The sequence below is a fragment of the Saimiri boliviensis genome, chromosome 13 (assembly GCF_048565385.1).
Source record: "Saimiri boliviensis isolate mSaiBol1 chromosome 13, mSaiBol1.pri, whole genome shotgun sequence".
NCBI lineage: Eukaryota > Metazoa > Chordata > Mammalia > Primates > Cebidae > Saimiri > Saimiri boliviensis.
The window spans coordinates 6,585,642-6,603,803 of record NC_133461.1 but is presented as its reverse complement, the minus strand read 5'-3'; positions in this window follow the sequence as shown (position 1 = coordinate 6,603,803).

Here is an 18,162-nt window from a genome sequence, read left to right as displayed (position 1 = left end):
AATGTATTACATTTTCAAAATATTTATTCGAGTGAGTAATATTATCCATATTATTCCTACATCAACTGAAGAAATTGAAGACAGCATATCTATTGGACTAGCCCTAGGATACATCACTTGTCAACTAAAATGTGATACAATTTCTAATTAATCTCATTGCCTCTTTCACCAAACCAGACAAAGAACTGTAATTTTGAAAAGATTATCTGATAATATTGAGTATATTTTATTTTCTTTGGTTCTTTAATATTATACTACCTACCAAAAGATTTCTTTAGGCATTTTATTTGTTCATTACAAATCTTTAAACTTATTTTAATATGGCATATTTAAAAATAGTTTTCACAGAAATTTTCTAGTATTAACTAAAAAAATAAGAGTTTGTTTGCCAGTCCATGAGATTAATTGCCATCTATAATTATAAACTCCATGTTTGTATTCAGGAACTTTCTAAACTTATCCTAAATTTTTTGAAAAGAATATAGAACAATGTACTAAAAAATGATACAGAGACTGTGAAAAAGTGCCATATGAATGTGAAAATTATATTTACAATCTACCTCCTTCTTTATCATTATTGCATTGAATAATTACAGAATCCCCAAAGCCTTTTAAATCTTGAAGCATTTTTTCAAAGAAATGTTTTTGTAGTTTCCTTCTATGATTACATTCACTTTATATGAAACAATCCAAAAAGAGGGAATCCTTCCCATATCATTTTATGAGACAAACATCATCCTGATACCAAAACCCGGCAAAGACTCAACAAGAAAAGAAAACTTCAGGCCAATATACATGATGAACATAGATGCAAAAATCTTCAATAAAATACTGGCAAGCCGATTGCAACAGCATATCAAAAAGCTCATCCACCACGATCAAGTAGGATTCATCCCAGGGATGCAAGGCTGGTTCAACATATGCAAGTCCATAAACGTAATTCACCACATAAACGGAACCAAAGACAAAAACCACATGATTATCTCAATTGATGCAGAGAAGGCCTTTGACAAAATTCAACAGCCCTTTATGCTAAAAACTCTCAATAAACTGGGTATTGAAGGAACGTATCTCAAAATAATAAAAGCTATTTGCGACAAACCAACAGCCAATATCATACTGAACGGGCAAAAACTGGAAGCATTCCCTTTGAAATCGGGCACTAGACAAGGGTGCCCTCTCTCACCACTCCTATTCAATATAGTACTGGAAGTTCTAACCAGAGCAATCAGGCAAGAAAAGGAAACAAAGCGTATTCAAATCAGAAAGGAGGAAATCAAATTGTCTCTATTTGCAGACGACATGATTGTATATCTAGAAGACCCCATCATCTCAGCCCAAAATCTCCTGAAACTGATAAACAAATTCAGCAGTCTCAAGATACAAAATCAACGTGCAAAAATCACAAGCATTCCTATACACCAGTAACAGACTTAAAGAGAGCCAAATCAAGAACAAACTGCCATTCGCAATCGCCACAAAGAGAATAAAATACCTAGGAATACAAGTAACAAGGAACGTAAAGGACCTCTTCAAGGAGAACTACAAGCCATTGCTCAACGAAATAAGAGAGGACACAAACAGATGGAGAAACATTCCATGTTCATGGTTGGGAAGGATCAACATCGTGAAAATGGCCACACTGCCCAAAGTAATTTACAAATTCAATGCTATTCCCATCAAGCTACCAATGACCTTCTTCACAGAACTGGAAGAAAACACCTTAAACTTCATATGGAGCCAAAAGAGAGCCTGCATAGCCAAGTCAATTCTAAGTAAAAAAAACAAAGCAGGAGGCATCATGCTACCGGACTTCAAACTATACTACAAGGCTACAGTAATCAAAACAGCATGGTACTGGTACCAAAACAGAGATATAGACCTATGGAACAGAACAGAGGCCTCAGAGGAAATACAAGATATCTACAAACATCCAATCTTCGACAAACCTGACAAAAACAAGCAATGGGGAAAGGACTCCCTGTTTAATAAATGGTGTTGGGAAAACTGGCTAGCCATGTGCGGAAAGCAGAAACTGGACCCCTTCCTGACACCTTACACTAAAATTAACTCCAGATGGATTAATTAAAGACTTAAACATCAGACCTAACACCATAAAAACCCTAGAAGGAAATCTAGGCAAAACCATTCAGGACATAGGCGTAGGCAAGGACCTATGACCAAAACGCCAAAAGCAATGGCAACAAAAGCCAAAATAGACAAATGGGACCTAATCAAACTCCACAGCTTCTGCATGGCAAAAGAAACAGTCAGTAGAGTGAATCGGCAACCAACAGAATGGGAAAAAATTTTGCAGTCTACCCATCTGACAAGGGGCTGATATCCAGAATTTACAAAGAACTAAAGCAGATCTACAAGAAAAAAAACAAACAAGCCCATTCAAAAATGGGCGAAGGATATGAACAGACACTTTACAAAAGAAGACATACGGGAGGCCAACAAACATATGAAAAAATGCTCATCATCACTGGTCATCAGAGAAATGCAAATCAAAACCACATTGAGATACCATCTCACACCAGTTAGAATGGCGATCATTAAAAAATCGGGAAACAACAGATGCTGGAGAGGATGTGGAGAAATAGGAACACTTTTACACTGTTGGTGGGAGTGCAAATTAATTCAACCATTGTGGAAGACAGTGTGGCGATTCCTCAATGATCTAAAAATAGAAATCCCATTTGACCCAGCAATCCCATTACCGGGTATATAGCCAAAGGATTATAAATCATTCTACTATAAAGACACATGCACACTAATGTTCATTGCAGCACTGTTTACAATAGCAAAGACCTGGAACCAACCCAAATGCCCATGGATGATAGACTGGACAGGGAAAATGTGGTACATATACACCATGGAATATTATGCAGCCATCAAAAATGATGAGTTTGCGTCCTTTGTAGGGACATGGATGAACCTGGAAACCATCATTCTCAGCAAACTGACACAAGAGCAGAAAATCAAACACCATGTGTTCTCACTCATAGGCCGGTGTTGAACAATGAGAACACATGGACACAGGGAGGGGAGCACTACATGCTGGGGTCAGTTGGGGGGAAATGGAGGAGGGACGGGGAGGTGGGGAGGTGGGGAGGTGGGAAGAGGTAGCATGGGGAGAAATGACAGATACAGGTGAGGGGAGGGAAGGCAGCAAACCACACTGCCATGTATGTACCTATGCAACAATCTTGCATGTTCTTCACATGTACCCCCAAACCTAAAATGCAATAAAAAAAAGTAAAAAAAGAAAATCCATAAAATTTATTTTGTAAATTTAGCTAAACCTTAAAATTGACTTGAATTCTGTATCTATATATATTATTGCATATATATATATATACATATGTATATGTATGTATATATGTGCACGTATGTATATATAAACTGAATCTGCAGAACATTCCTGTGAGGCAGTTATACGATTATTTTTCCCCAATTCATCATATCTATAGTCATTGCCATCGCCTGGAAAATTTATAATTTAGTCTCTACGTTTAAATAAACCCCTCAAATTCATTGTCAATCTAGATCAGATCACGTTGCCTTCGTCTCCTGGGACATGCTAATTTTGAAGTTTTCTGACGCTGTCCCACCCCTTGTCAGTGGCCAACCAAGAAGAAGGTCAGTTGGAATGAAACCGAATCAGATTCACCTTGACCCCTTCTTTATAATATCTCAGCATGCTTTGCTGCAAAATTGAAATACTTTAAGCCAAGTTCACGACAAGTTGTTGTTGGCTTTATAAAATTTGTAATCAAAGTGCAAGACCAAATATTATATTATATCAGTAAGTAATGATATAGTTATGTATTCTAATAGAATTACTGTTAGCTGAGTCTCTGAGTCTGTGCTTTTCGGTAATTTAAATATTTGAATTCAACTATCTCACCAAAAGAAAGATTATCAGAACCTAAAAGTATATTACTGCTGTTTCCGTAATAGTTACACATTGAATCAAAATTATGTTATAGAAAGTTTCTGAATATATAACAGTAATGGAGAAAGAAGGGAAAATTTAGACACCCTCTAGGAATTGCTAATACATCTATCTACATTTCTGGCAGAGAATGTGGTAAGAGTATTATAAAAGCATCATTTTGACATCAAATGCAATTTGAGGGCAAAAGAATATAAAATTATTTATAACTCTGAGAATTGCATTGATTCCAAAAGTGATCCAAAGGCACTTCTTCGATCTTTGAAAATATTATACTTATTACTGTGAAAAAACTTAAGAAAACAGAAGACATAAAAACAGTTTTCAAGAAAAATGAGTTGACTTAGTTAAAAATAAGAAGAAAAGTAATAGTCTTTCTTTCTTTAGAAAGTTAAAACACAAAAAGAGAAAATGGCTGATAAATACGTACAGTTTTTGTTATACTATCATCCTGGGAGCAGTTCATTCCTCAAGATGACTGCATATTTCCATGCTGATCTCAATGAGCTTTTGCTTAGAATAACTATAGAAAGACTTGAAAAAATAATGTTTTCATTTTGTATGCAAAGTTTTATTAAAAATGCGTGCGCATTATTGTGATTAGCAGAGATTGTCATAGAACATATTCAGGGGAGGTGGGCCAGTGAACTCAGAGCTATCCAGAAACTGTGTAATGATAAAAATATTCTGAAATCTTCACTATCCAATACCATTACTAGTCAAGTTTGGCTATTGAGCACCAGAAATGTGGCTAGCGCACTTAAGAAACTGAATTTTGAATTGTATTAAATTTAAATATAGATAGCCACATATGGCTAATGCGACCAGCTTGAACGAAACAGTTTAGATGTCACACTTTCATTTCAGTTACGCAAACAGTTGAAATGCAGTTATAAGTTGCCCAATAATACAGCAAAAATGGCAGAAACTAAGACACCCTATCTAATAATGAGCTTGATGTCCTTCCTTCCTTTTAAAACAAATATTTATCAGCACTTTCTGTAAGGGTAACAGGTATTGAAGTTTAAGTGCATGCACAAAATGTGGACAAAAATGATTCACTGACTTAGGAATAGGTGTACTCGGAATCTTTTTTTTTTTTAACATTTTACTGCCTTCTTTGGCACAGTGTCATCAAGATTTTAGAAACAAAAGTATCAAAAGAAAATCGAGAGAATTGAGTCAAACCTGTGTTTACCCTGTGTATATAAGTTATACAGCAAAATCGGGTCATTGTATTATTGAGAGATGGAGAATCTACCTGAATGTGCTTAGGGCAAGGTGAAACATGTGATAGATGTTTGATATGTGTTAGCTTAATGGTTTTTAAGAGCTTTATTGAGGTATAATTGCCATAAAACAAATCACCCACGTTTCATAAAAAGTTTGATGCCATGACGTAGAATTTCTTTTAAGTCGGTGAATCGAGGCAGTGGTACAATACACCTCATTTGGTTTTCCTCTTCTCATGGATTCTCATCCTGACCTGCCTGTTGTCAAATAGCTTGTTTCATATATCTTTTCCTGATTTTTACTTGTAGGCAGAAGTAAATCCAGTGTCTCTTACTCAGTCTTGGCCTGAAGTAAATGCCTGATTTGTAAACAATTCTAGATACATACAGAGGTATCTTTACTCTTCCAACTGTTTTTCAGAAACCTTAAGCTTTTACTTTCCAATTCAAATTCTAGCATATTCAACTGCCTTATACCTTTATCCTTTGTTAACATCAATCCCGCTCCCAAAATTCCTGATAAGGTATCAATGCCATTATCTGCCTCTGTTACTTACAGTCACAGGCAGTCATGCTTTGCCAGCAAGTCACACAATCAATTTATTTATTGAATATAAAATATGTAAGGAGTGGTTTTGTTTAGGTTTAATCTACAATTGGATCTAGGAGAAATGATTGGGGAGAATCCAGAAGTAACATCAGATTTGGTTTAAATTACTGATGCTTATCAGGGTCATACAACTTTTCCAAATATGTTTTGTATTTTAGGATGCACATATGTGCATCCTAAAAGCAAGCCATTGAATCACTACTTGGAGTCCTGCATTAGGAGGCTGTGAGTTTGAGAATGGATTAATAACTGTCTTAAGTAGTTTTAAGTAACTGGAGCTTAACTCAAGCATGTCTAATAATATGTAACATTACTGAGGATTTAATATATGTCCAGAACATTTTAACTGTTTTGCATAACTTATCTTTTGTCTTTTTAGATCTTAGCAATAACCCTGCAGTTATTATATTAAACCCATTTTACAGATGAAAAACTGAAGTAAAAATGTTCACAAGGTTACAAAATTAGCAATGGAACTTGGTTTTTATTTTGAACATATGCTCTCATCACACAATGTGCTAAGTGAATATTAACAGCATATGAGATGGAGAGGGTAGACTACATTCTTCACAGAATACTATGTGATATGTGGACACCATTGGTAGATTTGTGAAGTGATTTTTTTTTATTGATAGTTTTCTCTTTTGCCATTCATTTCTCTTGTTTTTTGCACTCACGTTATTCTGGGTCCATTATCTCAGAGGAAGATGTATCAAGGGAAAAAGTAGAGAAGAAAAGTAGTTTTTGGCTTGTGTTGTATGGAGCAGGGGAGGGGGAGAGTCATAGAGAATGCTGTATTCTATTTATTTTAAGGGATGACTGCAGAGCCTCACATGGAAGAAAATTACTGGTAATGGCCATCAGACATGGAAGGTCATGCAGATGAGAAGGAAAGATGCGGCAGAGGTGACCTTTGTGAGCCAGCATCAGATAAGGACAATTGTTCACCATCAACACCTATGCGGACAAGGTACAAATCCACTACGACCCCTGCTACTTCACAAAGCTACAGTAAAGAGACAGAAACTCCAGACAGTTACAAAGTTACAATAACTCTGGATTTGTCAGTGAAGGTAATGTGAGTTGTGGAAAAATAAAGAACCCTCTACTTTTTGCACAGTAAGGAACTCTGATGGTAACCCAGAGATTAATATGAAATGAGAATTTTACAAAGAATAGGATAATTAGGACTAAATGAAGAAGAGGTTGAATTGGTGATTTATGAAAAGAGGCCCTGACCAAAAAGAGGTGAATGGAGGCCAGTATAGAATCGACTTCAGAATCTGATGAACCATAATATCTTCTCTATATGATGACACTGTCCAAAATTTCTTTTAGAGATTCTTTTAGATGAACTTTCCACATATTTGACTTAAAAAGAAAATGCCATTAAATGTGATACTAGTAATGTTCTATTTGATATTATATGAGAGACAGTGTGCTAAGGGCTTTTTAGATATATTTTTATATTTCAATAACTGAAATACATTAGAGTGTGCCTACCCTATAAGTAGTGGAGTCAAGGGGGAATAAATTAGTTTGACTTTCAACAAAGTGTTTTAAGTGTGGGGTATTATTTTAGGATATTTTCAACAGTTTATTGATCACATATTATAATAATTGTTTTATTATTTCATAATCATAAAAAATTGAATAGTAAGTGAATAGCATTTTTATGAAGAAAAAAGGAGAAATGAAAAGGATGTATTTAAGCACAGAAGTCAGGCAGACCCATGTGAGATTGTACCGCTGGAAAAAGGATTCTACTAGAGTCCTGGGGTGGGAAGAAAGGAAGTTATCATGTGGAATGAAAGAATCCAAATGCTACCAGGGCTCCATAGAACAACTTTTCTTCCTTCACAATACTGTCTGTAACTTCTGGTCAGCAGCCAGATTTGGAAGATAAGCGAATGATTTATTGAAAACACACATTCAGTGGGGTACATACTTTCATGTTCAGTGACACGAAGTTTTCTTTCCTCCTTGAAAAATAGTGGTGCCATTTGTCACTGGAGGCAAAAGTATTTGATCCTAAAACAATGTAGTTTAGTGCTACAGAGACCTCTCACACTCACACTTAATACACCTTGCAGTCTTGATGTTTCTTGTAGCAAGGACAAATGATTCAGAGAGCTCTATAGATGAGTGAGGAGAAAATACGGAAAAAGTTCTTGGGGAATTTACTTTGAAGCATTTTATGGAAGCAAATGCATGTTAATAGATAATATTCCTCATGAGGTTATAATATTAAGATTGAGCTTCATCATTGAGTAAATGATGCAATCTTGATCATTGTATGACAGAAAATATTTTCTTAAAAGTCCAAGAACCTAATTTTTGGTCAACAAATGTAATGGTCTGACTGGTCTGAATCTGAGAATATGCTTAGAACTATAACCTAAAACGTTCAAGCTGTAGCATAGCCATTGTGCAACCAAGAATGAGGAAATGCAAATATATAGAGAACAAAAATTATGAAGCCCGTGTGCAGAGAATGTCAGAGAAAAGCAAGAGAAGTGAGATATAACCAAGATCATTGAAAATTTTTGAAGCTATAGCACAGGACTCCAGTTACCAAATTCAGACTATTTCTGAGGTTCTTAGGTTGATAAAACATCTCTACCTTCCATAATTATACTACAAATAAGTTATTTACTCTCTTACTTGCTTACTTGAAATGTATTTAATTTATTTATACACATATATTTTCAATAAAAGGCCTCTAATTAATCCACGACAATCAATCCATTTCTTCCTGCAAGTAAAACCCTTAGTATCCTTCATTAGTATCTGAAACTATTTCCTTCATATTTACCCAAATATTAGGTCCTCATTCAAATAGTATAATTTTCTGGCTTCATACTGATTTTGACCTGTTTTAGAGTATGTTTTAATTATTCTAAAGGCATTTATTTTTTCTTGAATCACAAACTTTTAGAAGACATATGCATCCAAGATATGCATACAAGATATCCTCCTACTTCTGAACGCATAATACATTTATATGCATTTTAAAGAATGTTGAACTGTCTGTTGATTAAGTGGAATAAAAATGTGAATATACAGCAAATTGAAGCGATTTTCTAGTACCATCACCTACTTATGAAATAGTGATATTATCTCAGTGTTAGAAAAATGTGAAATTTTGCTGATCCTAAGAATCTATTGCTTAAATAGAACCATCTATTAATACTCTATAGGACAGCCAAATCTATTTTATTTTATTTGTCTGGAGAGCTATTTTAGGGTAAAACCTTACTGTTTCTTTTTTCCTTCCTTCATTTTTTGTTTGTTCTTCTGAGAAAAGCATAGGCATATTAACAAAAAACAGTACCCTTTTGGCCTCACTATTTTCATGCTTCTTCAGAACAACCTTCATTTTCTTAATGCAAATGTGCAGCACAAGATATTGGACATCACACTATGCAGCTACCTGCTGTATGACTGCTAAATGTATTTTTTCTAAAAAAAAAAAAAATACAACCATGAAATTGTAGCTAGTACCTGAGTTTATCAAATTATCATAGTATTGAATCTTTTACACATGAATTTTTAAAATTATTTGGAGAACTTCTGAGTAGGTAATGCCAGCCACCTAAATCTGAATCTCTCCTTATATCTTCCAAAACCAGTAGTTAACAAAAACAGCAACAAATAGAATCAAATAAATCCCCTATCTTCAGAATAACTGGGGCACAGAGAACACAATGTTGTTGTAATTAATCATGAGTAGAAATATGTTTCAATTTTTTAATAATGCTTCCTCTCAGTCTTTCACCACAGCTTTTGCAAAGAATGAAATGTGGGTCTGGCAAATGTGTTTGAAAAAGAAGAATAGATCAGGCATGTTGGTGCATGTCTGTAATGTCAGCATAGCAGGAGGCTGAGGGGTGTGGATCTCTTGAGCCCAGGAAGTCAAAGCTGCAGTGAGCCATGATTACGACACTGCACTTCAGCACTCCAGCCTGCAAGGCAGAGCAAGATGCCGTCTCAAACAAACCAACCAAAAAAAAAAAAAAAAAAAAAAAAAAAATGGAGAGAAAGGGAGAGAATGTCAAATGACCCACCAGAAAATGTGAACATATTTGTATAGATGAGATCGCTGACTACAGCAAAGGAACTGCAAGGGAACTCGAGATAACTCTCCTGGAAATTCAAATTATGGGGAGAATAGGGTTAAAAGGACGGAGGAGATGTCCTTGGGATTCTCGAATGTATGAGAGGAAGAAAAGAGAGAAAGGATAATTTCAGCAAATTGGCAGAGTAGGCGGCTCCAAAGAAACCTCGGGTAGAAGAAAGCAGGGACTGTCTGAACCAACTTTGTTAAAAATCCTGGGAAACAGAGATTTATGATAAATAAGTAAACACTGAATCAGGACAAAAGACAATTTAAAAATAGGATAGGAAGGCTTTGTGATGTTTATTCTAGAATAAAAAGTGTGGCAGTGACACCTGAGTAGACAAACAAGTAACATAGAATTTAAAGTCAAGAAATAATGCAGTACCTATAAACTATGGTATTTTAAAACATCAGCGTCTCAAGTCACTCAAGGAAAGATAGCCTACACATAAAAATAATCTCCAAGTAGATCACATTTGTAAATGTAAAAAAAGTAAAATTGGAGTTACTAGGATAAAATATGGATTATTCCCCAATAGCCTGTTGAGAAAATTTTATTCTCTGATTCAAAATATTGATGCAATAAGATCAGGAATTGAAAAAAACTGATTACATGATTATTTTTAAACATATGCTAAATTATGAGCAAAGTCAAAAGACAAATTGCAAGTTGAGAGAAAATATATATTCTGCATATTACAGATAATATGTTCATTGCTAATATGTAAAATAACATTTTTAATTTCATCTTTATTTCAAATGGATATATAAAATAATATGTAATTATGTACAATACGACATCTTGAAGTATATATATATTGTGGAATGGTTAAATCTAACTAATTGAAATATGCATTGTCTCACATAGGTATCATTTTTATAGTGAAGACATTTAACATTCACTCTCTCAGCATTCTTTAAGACTACAATATATCATCAACCATAGTTACCACGCTGTGCAATAGATCTCTTAAACATATTCCTTCTGCCTAGCTGTAATGTTTGTATCTTTTGAGTAACATTTCCCCAATTCCCTGTAACCTTCAATCCCAGATTCTGATAGGAGAGGCCACAGCCTCCAGTGAGGGCCCCTTTTGGTCCATGGATATTCCACTTTGGGAAGTTATTTGCTGGAGATTGCATCATTTTTACTGGTATAGGGTTGGAAAAGACCAGCAGTTCTCAAATTCTGTTATTCGAAATCAAAATTGTTCCACACTATTCTCCATAGTTGTTGTAATATTATAATTTTATTATACATTTTAAAATAACTTTTTAAATGTAATTGGATTGTTCGTTAACTCAAAGGATACATGTTAGAGACAATGGGTATTCCATTCTCCAAGATGTGCTTATCTCACATTACATCCCTGTATCAAAACATCTCATGTACCCCGTAAATATATATATATACTATGTACCCTCAAAAATATTTAAAATTTTTTTTAAAGTCCACAGGTCCCTGCTTGAAGGATCTTTAAGGAGTTGAGGTAGTATATGCAGGAAAAATAATGTAGTAACTGCTGGTCCCTCATATAGAGAAAATATGCATTTATTTAATTTACTTAATATCTTTAGCATCCACATTCTATTTTATACAAAGAAAAGCATCTCAGTGACAATGTAAGTCCTGAAATACTACTTAACTTTCTGATTTTTCTTTATTTATTTATTATACTTTAAGTTCTGGGGTACATGTGCAGATCATGCAGGTTTTTTACACAGTTATACAAGTGCCATGGTGGTGGTTTGCTGCATCCATCGCCCCAACATCTATATTAGATATTTCTCCTAATGCTATCCCTTCCCAATCCCCCACACCCCTGGTTATTCCTCCCTTAACCCCCAACCCCCCAAGCCCCAGTGTGTGATGTTCCCCTCCCTGTGTCCATGTGTTCTCATTGTTCAACACCCACTTATGAGTGAGAACATGCAGTGTTTGGTTTTCTGTTCTTGTGTCAGTTATTTGGAACCAACCCAAATACCCATCAATGATAGACTGGATAAAGAAAATGTGACACATATACACCATGGAAAACTTTCTCATTTCTAAGAGCATTTTCACTTCTAATGATTTTATATCTACCTATCTACCTACCTATCATATGTAATGGGTCCTATGATACACATATTTATATGGATATATACATATATATACATATCTACCTACCTATCATATATAGATATCATTCTAAGATATATAGGACCCATTGCATATGGTATGTAGGTAGATAGGTGAATATAATGTGCTGGATGCACTGGAATGTAAGAAAGTATTCTATTTTGGAAGATCAAGAAAGATTTAGTAGAGGATGTGTGATTGAGCTGGACCATGACAGACATCTAAGATTTCAACAAGTGAAGGTGGCAAAAGTCAAAAAGTCATTTCAGGGCGAGGGAACAATGTACTAGAAATAACAATAGGCAAGAATATCAAAAGTCACTTCATTTATTAAAAATCAGGTTAAAATGACAAGGGGCAGTGGCTCATGCCTATAACCTCAGCACTTTGGGAGACAGAGACAGGAGGATCTGTTTGAGCCCAGGAGCTCAAGACCAGCCTGGTCAACAGAGTGAGAGCCCGTCTCCACAGAAAAATTCAAAAATTAGCCAGGCGTGGTGTCATATACATGTGGTCCCAGCTACTCAGGGGGCTGAAGTGGGAAAATCTCTTGAGCTGGGGAAGTCAAGCCTACAATAAGCCATGATTGTGCCACTGCACTCCAGCCTGAGTGACAGAAAAAATCCCTGCCCACCCCCCAAAAAAGAGAGAGAGAGAAAAAAAAAAAAGAAAAAGAAAATGAAGCAGGGGTTTAAGAGAATTGAAGGGTATATAATGTTAGAAAACTGGTGTAAAACTAGGCAGAATGAGTTAAATATCTTGCTTAGGAGTTTTAATTTTATTCTGTAGAAAATTCCCATTTAATTTAAATATTTAACTAGGAAAGACATAATCAAATGGTGTTTCTGAAAAGAGACTCTGCAAAGCAGCATTCTCAATAGGCATAAATAAAAACAATAGTCAGAAATGTCAGATGAAATAGCAGAATTATATGAAGGTGCCAAATGATGGCAGAGTCTGGAAGAGTGGCAAGTCCGGGAAGGGGAAGACAGCAGATCAAAGAGAGAGGTGATGGCCATCAGCAAGGCTGGCATAGTAGAATAAACATCAGTGCACTTCCACGACAGAGAGGATCCTAGAGATTGGAAAAGCCCCTAAGGATGCCTGACAAGCTTTTGTTTTCTCAGTGGTACCCCTCAGAGGCTCGTGTCATAAATACTGAAGTTCATGAGATAGGATGAAATACACATGTCCCGAAAGAGCACAAATACTACGGAGACACCTCGAAATGTGTTTTTTAATCAATTCCCTACTTCTGACCAGTACACCAAAGGAACCGTTCTGATTTTCAGTCCTCCCTGAAAATACAGTCATGTTGCCATCAGTTCTGCTAAGTTAGAAGGCACCGTGGACTTTGTGACTTGTTGCAAGATCTTCTAGATGTCACCAACAGTGTTGCACATGGCCCAGTTAATCCGGAGCCAGGGACCACTGCGAACCTTGTACACTAGTGGGCCAGCATCTCCAAAGAAATGATTCGCACTGACCTCTTGTTTATACTTTTGGTTCTCCTTATATTTGAATTTGTGTAACTCCAGTGTGACAGATGCTATACGTGTGTGTGATTGTGTGTGTATGATTATGGGGAGAATACATATTTAGCTCAAGTCATTTTCCGAATGCTTCAAGGAACTGTCATTTTAGTAGTCTGGTATAAAGAAAAATGAGTCCTTTCATGTCCAGGTTAGTAATTTGAATTCAGTTCAGCCCAGTACTAACTCTAACTGTGAGATATGTGCTGTTTAAGCTGGCTCCGTAATAAAAATAAAATGTCTGCCCGTTCAGACCTGGAAGCCATCTACATTCTCCAAATCAGCAGCACACGATTTCTGACAAGTGAGAATAAACACAATAAGATGCAATAAGACGGCTTAATAGATTTACTCAAGCAATATGTAAATATAGTCTGAATCACTCCAATACAATTTTTACTCAAAATAGAAATTAAATAAGCAGGTTCTATTTTGGCCACACATTAATAATGGGATGAATTAATCTATGCCTTACTGAGACTCGTATTTGAGAGCAAGACCCTTCTTTAGGCTATAAGTAGGACGTGTTCTTTGGAGGGAGAACAGACCCTAAAAATCCAATGCTAGCTTGTTTTTTGTTTTTTGTTTGTTTTTTTTTTTTTTCCTTTAATGAAAATATTCTGCTGTGGCATAATGCTCTGGTTCAGTGTAGACACTACATAACATTTTTGTAATAAATGCATGGATGAATGGAGAGTCTATGAGATAAAAATAGAACTAGAACCCCTATTATATTAGTTTATTTTATAAAGCTTGAAAATACATCAAAAATAACTTGAATCAAAAAGAGCACAGTCATCTTGAAGACAGCTTGGAAGAGAAAGCACAGATGGAGGAAGGGGGAATCGCCCCCATCACCTGACTTCCTCGGAGATGGCCCCTCTTTTCCACTTTCTATACTGAACCTAGAAATAATACCTTTTTCCAACTCAGATGTAACATTATTCTTCTTTTTTCATTTTACTTCCCAACCCTTTACTTAAATGTCTGATTCCTCCTGAGTCAGAATGAGTATTTTCATGAGCAGAAAAGGAGTGTGAATGGGTGCTTGATAAATGTTTATTGAAATAAATGGAATAGGTCTGCATTTTTTTTTCATTTATTTATTCTGAAAATACTTAAGACTCGAGGATGTATTAAACATTGTTTTTGGTGTTAGAGATACAGCAATGAAGAAAACAGATGAGAATTCTGGCCTTGGCAATGGGTTAGACAGATAATAAGCAATGTAAATAAGCAACATTGTGAATACAGCCTGGAAAAGTTTATATTGAAATGGGCATTGGAGAAAATTCATTGGAATTTTAGATTAGAAAGATTAGGAAGACACTTACTGATAATGTGACATTTGAATGGAGACTAGAAAGAAATGAGGAAATCAGCAATGGAATATGTAGAAGGCAATCCCAGGAAAGGTCAATGGCAAATATCAAGGCCTTTAGGTGGAAACATCCCAGGATGTGGAAGAAGCTAAAAGACAACTCCAAGGTTTTGGAACTGAGTCAAATGGAATTTCCATTTGCTGAGATGGGAGAGTGGGTTCAGGGTAGACTACATCAGATATTCAACTTAGAAAATATTTGGTCAGTCACCATAGTTTTTAAATGGTGAGCAGATGTTCAAGCAGAGATAGCGAACACAGAGCTGGATATACATGGGTGATGGTTAATGTAGAATGTCAATTTGATTGGATTGAAGGACGCAAAGTGTTAATCCTGGGTGTCTGTGAGGGTGTTGTCAAAGATTAACATTTGAGTCAGTGGACTGGGAAAGGGAGATCCACCCTCAATCTGAGGGTACACAGTCTAATCAGCTGCCATCATGGTCAGAATCAAAGCAAGCAGAAGAAGGTGGAGGGAGTAGACTGGCTTAGCTTCCAAGACTACATCTTTCTCCCATGCTGAATGCTTCTTGTCCTTAAACATCAGACTCTAAGTTCTTCATCTTTGGGACTCAGACTGGCTTCCTTGCTCCTCAGCTTGCAGAAGGCCTATCGTGGGACTTCATCTTGTGATCATGTGAGTTAATAATCCTTTATAAACTCCCCTTTATATATATATATACATACATCCTATTAATTCTGTTCCTCTAGAGAACCCTGAGTAATACAATATGTTTGTATGAATTTCAGGGAAAGGGCCCAGGCTGGAGATATGCTTTTAAGAATTGTTAGCAAATTGACTATATTTTATTCCAGGTGTCTGGACAAGTGCCTCAATGCAATGGCTGTCATCAAAGAGGAGGGGCCCCATACTTCAGCCCTGGAAGGCATCATTGAGGCCAGAGAGAAGCAGTAACTGGGGAAGGGAAAAACATGTTGTGGAAAGAAAACCAGGACCATATAGAGTCCTGGGAGCCAAGAAGATATTCTGAGGAGAAATAATCAGCACAGAAATGTTGATGGGTCAGATAACTAAAGGGGGCCAGAAAACTGAGAATTGATGATAAAATAGAGGTCATTGGTCTGCTTGATAAGAGGAATTGTGGTAAAATGGAGGAAGTAAAAGCCACACAACAATACATGCTGTATTACTAGAAGAATTCCAAGCTTTCCTCCAAAGGGACACAAATGTTATGATACCTGGAGAAGGAAAATGAAGTAGGGGGTGGGTGATAGTTATTTTAGTATTCAAGGGTTTTATTGTTTGTTTTTGAGATGGAGTCTTGCACTGTTACACAGGCTGGAGTGCAATGGCATGATCTCAGCTCACTGCAACCTCCACTCTGGGTTCAAGCAATTCTCCTGCCTCAGCCCCCTGAGTAGCTGAGGTTACAGGTGCCCACCGCCATGCCCAGCTAATTTTTTGTAGTTTTAGTAGAGACAGGATTTCACTATGTTCATCAGGCTGGTCTCGAACTCCTGATCTTGTGATCCACCCGCCTTGGCCTCCCAAAGTGCTGTGATTACAGGAGTGACCCACCATGCCTGGCCTGATTGAGTAATTTTAAATGTGGGAAACACAAGGAGGTTTATGTGACCGGAGGAGAAAATGTTGAGTAGGTTTAGGGCAATGATTGAGGAACTTAAAGTGACGTCTGTAGGACCATGCAGAAATGCGGAATCTCAGAATCTAACAAGACAATCCCCATGTAATTGCAGTCACATTAAAGTTTTAGAAGCACTGATCTGTTGCACAGATGGAGGGACTGACCATAGCCAGGTGGGCCCATTATCATCATAAGGGTCCTTATAAGTGAAAGGGAAAATTGGAAGAGAAACAGAGAAAAAGCATCATGAGGAGAACTAAGCCCAGTGGTCCTGGCTGAAATTGAGATGCTGGCAGGGGCGGGCACAATGGCTCACACCTGTAATCCCAGCACTTTGGGAGGCCGAGGCAGGCGGATCACTTGAGGTGAAGAGCTGGAGACCAGCCTGGCCAACATGGTGAAAACCCATCTTTACTAAAAATACAAAAATTAGCTGGGTGTGGTGGCAGGCACCTGTAATCCCAGTTACTTGGGAGGCTGAGGCAGGGGAATTACTTGAATCCAGGAGGGAGAGGTTTCAGTGATCTGAGCTGAGATGGCGCCACTGCACTCCGGTCTGGGTGACAAAGCAAGAGTCCGTCTAGAAGGAAAGAAAGAAAGAAAAGGAAAGAAAGAAAAAGAAAGAAAGAAAAAGAAAGAAAGAAAGAAAGAAAGAAAGAAAGAAAGAAAGAAAGAAAGAAAGAAAGAAAGAAAGAAAGAGAAAAAAAGAAAGAAAGAAAGAAAGAAAGAAAGAAAGAAAGAAAGAAAGAAAGAAAGAAAGAGGGAATGAAGAAGGAAGGAAGGAGGGAAGGAAGGAAGAAAGGAAGGAAGGAAGGAAGGAAGGAAGGAAAGAAGAAAGGAAGGAAAGAAAGAAAAGAATGCCAGCAGGGGTGTGCTCTCTCCAGAGGCTCTATTGAACAGGTGGAGGAATTGGCCTTAGCCGGAAGAGCCTGCAGTTCAACTATAATAATCAGAAAGAAGATATAGCCATTGGAGTTAATGAGGTTGAGAGATGTCATGGTGAAAGTTTGCATATTCTTGTCTGATTGTTTCTACTTTCTCATTTCAGTAGGAGGAAAAGCTGCAGCTGAGACTGACTATGGGAGAATATGGGAGAATAAGGTATCGAAGTATCAAAATGTAGATACATTGAAAGTCGATATAAAACAGTCTACCAAGTGGTACCTTCTAAACCAGCAATAACACATGATAGTTGTACATATATTCAAAATATTTCTGGGTAGAAAGCTATAATTCCTATCTTAGATTAAATAAACACTATATGATTTATAGTGATATACATATAAGTAAAATATTAATATTAATCAAAGAAGAGTATTCTGGTTACCAGTTGCTATGGACTGAATTGTGTCCCCCACATCTTAAATTCAAGTCCTAATTCCCAATGTGGTGTGATTTTGGTCACTTTTTTACAACATGGTGGTTATTTTCTTGTATATCTTACTAATCCTATAATAAAAGACAGTGCTAAACCTACAAATTCGATAAAACATTCATCTTTAAGTTTCATAAATATATGCAATTCTAATTATAAAGTCTCTACAATACATTTGCATGTTTTCATAGACTAACATAATACACAAACTTACAGAAGTCT